The sequence below is a fragment of the Otolemur garnettii genome, unplaced genomic scaffold (genome assembly GCF_000181295.1).
Source record: "Otolemur garnettii isolate 467f Iridium unplaced genomic scaffold, OtoGar3 scaffold00352, whole genome shotgun sequence".
NCBI lineage: Eukaryota > Metazoa > Chordata > Mammalia > Primates > Galagidae > Otolemur > Otolemur garnettii.
Window position 1 is genome coordinate 281,473 of NW_003852747.1, and position 6,169 is coordinate 287,641.

Consider the following 6,169-nt stretch of genomic DNA (forward strand, 5'->3'; position numbering starts at 1 on the left):
AAGCCAGGCATTGTAGCAGGTGCCTATAGTCCCAGCTACTTAGGAGGCTGAGGCAAGAGAATCAGTTAAGCCAAGAGTTTGAGGTTGCTGTGAGCTGTGACATCACAGCACTCTACCAAGGGCGATAATAGAGAGACTGTCTCAAAAAAAAAAAAACTATGAAGGGAATAGACCACAGTCCACCTACACCTGTGAACCTAAAGAAAATTTGAAGTTATTATTCAGAAGACAGCAAGGAAAGTGTTGATACAGTTTTCTCTCAAAATCACAGACTTGATTATTTCCAACTGGCCATCACTGACACCTTAATTAACCCCTTCCCCACACTGTTCTGCCCTTGCCTTCAAACAGTGAAAAGAGTTCCAGCTCAAGACCTGACTCTGTTGCGGACCCCTGGATCACTGCCCATCTGGAGAGACCCTAACTGTCCCCTTCTATTGATACAGAGTTTCCCCATTCCAGCCTGGACGAGGGACCCCAGTTTCCTGGGACTGGGCAATTTCATGAAGAAAATATCCTAACATTTTGCCCCAAGCTAGACAGATCAATCCGAATTTCCATTTACTGTGAGCCCTGGATTGCCCTCCTCTGAGGAACCTCTAACTGCTCCCTATATCACTATCCATCTTTAGCAGGAAGCAGTTTGGAGTGGTCAGCTCCCCTTTTCCCTAAAAGCAGTTAGAGCTTCTATTTGGAGAAGGAGGATTGATACAGGATTCCCCCCCACCCCCGCTCAGGGATGGACAGGGATGCCCCCCCATTCTCTGGGCCCAGGTGCACTCAGAAATCAGACCCCCATTTCCAGGCACAAACAGGCTGTCTTTTCCAGGCCACACCCTCTGGACTTTAGCAAGGTCATGAACAAAGCAGCCTGAGTTATTTGGGGGTAGTTCTACCTAGAGTACGGAGCAAATACCCTAATCCCTTCCTGATAACCTTTTTTATTTTTTTATTTTTTTGAGACAGAGTCTCAAGCTGTCGCCCTGGGTAGAGTGCTATGGCATCACAGCTCACAGCAACCTCAAACTCTTGGGCTCAAGCGATTCTCTTGCCTCAGCCTCCCAAGTAGCTGGGACCACAGGCGCCCATCACAATGCCTGGCTATTTTGTTGTTGTTGTTGCAGTTGTCATTGTGGTTTTAGCTGGCCTGAGCCAGGTTCGAACCCATCACTCTGTGTATGTGGCCAGTGCCCTACCCCTGAGCTATGGGCACCACTGCTTCATGATAAACTTGCCCTTGGAGGAAGGACTACATTCATTCATTTGTTAATGTACTCATTAACTTTGAAAAGATGTTTTTCCACCTACCCAGTCCTGGCCAAAATGTGATATAGAATCCTAGACAAAGGTCCTGTGAGAGAGACTTCAACTAGGTCTTCCTCTCTGCCAGAAGCTCAAGGGCTTTTGACTCCTGTACTCTTCTCTCTAGTAACTTCCTGTCTTACCACTGATCTGTGGTCTGGGTTCATTCTTTAAATCCCCGAGACCAACGACCTACTGAGGAAGAAATTCTGGTATTATTAGATTTCACCCTTGTTTACAATACCACCTCATAAAATAATACATACCTATTTAACTAAACTAATCTATTCGTAAAATTAAGAGACTAGTCAAAAAGTGTAGAATAATATACAGTGGTCAAATTTGCTCCAATTTGTTTTTTCTTTCTGCTTCATAGTCCTAAGGTAACATATTGGGTTTTAATATGTAAAATCTTTGAATTTCAAAATAGGCATTGAAAAACTAACACTAAGACTAATGATCAAAAAGAAAAAAGCTGCAAAAGCCTTAAGGTTCAACAAAGATTACTCAACTTGCTAGCCCAGGTGCTCCTAAATAAACAGGCAGTGCTGGAGCTCCTGTGGGCTACGCTGGAAAGAATCTGTACGGTATTGAACACTATCTGCTATGTCTATACAGATACCTCAGGAGAAACTGGAACCAAAATACAAATTTCCCAGTAAGTAGTGTGGTTGCAACGGGGCCTGACAAGTGGCTGCACACCCAACTGAATTTCAGAAATACTCACTTGAATTACTCAAAACTTCAAATCAATTCAATAAAAACTTTTTTTTTTTTTGGAGACAGAGTCTCACTGTGTTGCCCTTGGTAGAGTACTGTGGCGTCACAGCTCACAGCAACCTCAAAGTCCCGGGCTTAAGCAATTCTCTTGCCTCAACCTCCCAAGTACCTAGGACTACAGGTACCCACCACACTGCCTGGCTATTTTTTTGTTGCCATTTGGCCGGGGCCGGGTTCAAACCTACCACCCTAGGTATATGGAGCCAGTGCCTTACTCACTGAGCCATAGGTGCCACTCCAATAAAAACTCTTAAAGCTTAATATTACCCTTTTTTAAAATTGAGTCTCCATAGAGACTGTCAAAAATTGCCAATGCGGACTATATTTCAAGTCATCAGGGCGGAGGCTTGGGAAAAGTATTCAGTTACCAATAATTATGCCTCAGATAAACCTTATTGGCTGTGATACTGCCACTGCACAAAGGTATGCTAAATATTAGCTTAAGAAGTGTGCTAAGACTGTAAGTAATTCTTCAATGAGGCAGAATTCTTCCTCATCAGCTGCTGCTCTTGTGTTCTCTTGAAACATACAGGGAAGGCAGGATAAAAGCTGAATTTCTTCCACTGGAGTGCCAAAACTGAGTAAGGACCAGTTGCCATTGTTACTTGCAATAGGGTCCATCAGAGTTTTTCAAGTAAACTTTTAATTTTTTTTTCTTTTTTGCCGTTTTTGGCTGGGGCTGGGTTTGAAACCACCACCACTGGTATATGGGGCTGGTGCCCTACTCCTCTCAGCCACAGGCACCACCCCAGCTTTTAAATTTTTAAAGGGTTCCAGATTTACCTGAGTATTACAAATATAACACAGAGGATTTCCATATACTTCCCTATTAACATATTACATCGGCCTGCACATTAGTCACCATTAAGGAAGCAATAGTGATACATTATTATTAGCTAAAATCCTACCTTTTCTTTCTTTTTTTTCTTTGAATCATGAGCATATACTGTTTATTCAAAATAATAAAGTTTTGAACATCATGGCAAGTATTTGTGAAAAAAAAGTTTTAAAGTAGTAATAAAACAGAACAATTGATAAGTACTAATGGAACAATATTTAGAAAACAAATTCCTTCGGCTAAGAAAGTGAGACTATCTCCTATCCTACTTAAGATCCTAAATTTCAGGGGTAGAGAAAAACTTGCTAACTGCTCAGACGGAAGCAGTTTTTTGCTATGGTAGGAAAAGTATGGGTCTCCAAAGAAGTGCATGTCCTAATCTCAAGAACCTGCCTGTAAATAGGTGTTAGCAGAAACAGCTTGCTCTATAAAAAATATTTTCTGGAGGGTATGTACAGAGATCCACAGTCTCCTGGCCACCAGAGACATCTCTTCTGTTAAGTCCCTATTAAATGTTTTCTTAGAAACTGGGTGTCAGCCTCTGGCCTCTAAGCTCCTTTGGCCTTTGTGAGTAGGTTTGCCTATACCTGCTCACCAAGGAACATGATTGTGTTATGTTTTATGTAAGTAACTAAAGAAAAGTGACAGGGTGAAAACAAATGGGTGGGCAAAATATACCAGGTAACAAAGATAAATCAAGGCTGGGTGTGGTGGCTCACGCCCCTAATCCTAGCACTCTGGGAGGCCGAGGTGGGTGCATTGCTTGAGCTCAGGAATTGGAGACCAGTGTAAGAGCAAGACCCCGTCTCTAAAAAATAGGTGGGCTTCATGGGCGGGGGAAGCACCTGTAGTCCCAGTTACTGGGGAGGCTGAGGCAAGAGGATTCCTTAAGCCCAGGAGTTTGAGGTTGCTGTGAGCTATGACACCAACACACTCTACTGAGGGCAACAGAGTGAAACCGTCTCAAAAATCCCCAAGCAAACCAAAGATAAATCATTACCATTATTTAGTATTAACTGTTGAAATAAGATACCAAAAGAATTAGCCTAAGGTAGGAGTTGGCAAACTTTTTATCTAAAGAACCAGGCAGTAAACATAGGTTTTGTGGCCATGTGTTCCCTATTGCAACTGTTCAGCCCTGAGATAGTGGTACAAAAGCAGTCACAGATAGTGAGCGTGCTGTGTTCCAGTGAGACTTTATGTTAAAAATAGGCAGCAGCCTTGATTTGGTTTGTAAAGCCCTGGACTAGCCAAAATGGGATATTATGTAATGATAAAAGATATGATCCATAAACAGAGGTTTAGTAATATGTCACCATTGGTTAAACAACATAAATTAAAAAGCAAAAATCTCTGGAAATTCAAGATCTTGGCAAAAAAATTCAATTTTAGGACATTCTGATCCAGTATGCTATATTATACAAAAACATGGAGAATATTATTGTAATCCACCTGTTCAATGAACTTAACTTTAGAAACTTGTATCCAAAAATGTAGAATATATATATTTTTTCAGCATTCATAGATCATACACAAAAATCCACAAACCCAAACTGACAAAGTAGATGTCTTCAGACCAAAATTACCAATCATAATGAAATAAATTCTGAAGTTATGCCATTTAGGATGCTTTTTGCTGCAAGTTTAGAGAATATCTAAATAAAAGGAGCTCCAGCAAGTTTATTTTTTCTATATAACAAGGCATCAAAGAGGCAATTCCAGAATTAACCCAGTAGCTAAGTGTTGTCAGGTTCTAGGTCAGCTTTGTGGAGCTCCTCTCTTCTCTCCTCCTGGTTCCAAGATAGCTGCAGCAGCTCCAGGCATCAAGTTCTCATAAGAAAATGTTTAAAAGCAGTGAGAGGAGATGGACTCTGCACGATACATCTGTCTCTTCCGAATGAGTAAAATTTTATTTCCCAGTAGTCCCAGAAGATTCCCCTGGCCAATGCTAGGCTATACTGGCCACTCTGGGCTGTACAGGATCTGATGGCCTCAAATAAGATAAGACACAACTGCTGCTGGAAACAAGGGCGCTTGCTTAATGCCTGCTAGGCTGGAAACCACTTGTGACAGTCATATAAAATAACCCAAATAATTTAACACTCTAGAAATTAAGAAACACTTCCCTAAATTTAAATTATTCCTGCATTAGGAAGAAATAAAAACTGAGATTATTGAAAGATGATCATCATTTCCTATTCACTATTGATCATCATTTTCTGGTTTTGTTACTTTTTTTCACTGCCTGGGTGTTTGGTAGTCTTGAGCAGCACATTTAGTGTATTATAGGTGAATCTTTCAGGTTTTCATATAATATGCATGCATTTAAAAGCTGTAAAACTTCCTCTAGTTAAAGCTTTGGCTACATCTCACATCTCTTTGGCTGTAGCCCACACCTCACGTCTCTTGAGTGTAAAACTCTCGATTCATTCTTTCCATTACCATTCATGGGGAGCACATGATTTATTTGCTTGTTAATCAAATAATAATTTGACATTTTTTAATTTCCAACAAAACTAAAATATTGACTGTTGTTAAAATTATTACACCATGGTTAGAAAATGTGATCCTGCAATGTGTTGTAGAAGAAATTTTTCCCAGCCTTTTTCTGCTTCTTTGACAATGATGATCTAAACAATTTTCATCCATAACATTTTTCTTTGATACAGATTTTCTGACTTAGAATAAAATATAAGGTCTAAATGAAGGCATTCTGTAGCAGTCCTATAGCTTATGGCTAGGAAGAGTGAGAGTTATAAGAAATACCTGTACTGGAACACCTTGGTGAAAAGGGCATGGAGAGAGATTTAGTTCTAACAAGCAGAAGAGCTCGTGAGATGAGAGCATTGGTGACTTGGCAGTCTCTTCACCTGTGGTGTTGATTGGCAGGAGCTCAGCCTTATATTAAGCTGGAGGAGAAGGCAGTCAAAAAGCATGAGCATTCTATCACGGATCCACTCACTCTGACTCTGTCTCCTCTCCTGCCTGCAGAATGCCAGTACAATGTCTTTCTGCTGAAGATTACCAAGCTCTGCTAAAGACTAAGAGCTATCTGTTCTAAGAAGACTGCTCTACTCTCTCTAAGATACTCTGTCTCTCTCTCTCTAGCTAAAGTAGATAGCCCTCAAGCACCTAGGAGAAATTGTTCCTGAGCAAGGGAGCTTATGGGTCCATGTCCAGAACCTACCTAAGCTGGGCAGAGACCTGGCCAGTCCCGGGCCCTGACAGCATTCTCATCTACGTTACATT

The 6,169-nt window shown here is 41.0% G+C and overlaps 1 non-coding gene across 1 annotated transcript; it reads right to left on the bottom strand.

Annotated features, from left to right (window-relative positions):
* Window positions 1–2,366: 2,366 nt before the first annotated feature.
* LOC111722766 lies at window positions 2,367–2,507 on the bottom strand. Its single transcript, XR_002771443.1, has one exon. It is a non-coding gene; the product is annotated as a U4 spliceosomal RNA (small nuclear RNA).
* Window positions 2,508–6,169: the final 3,662 nt, after the last annotated feature.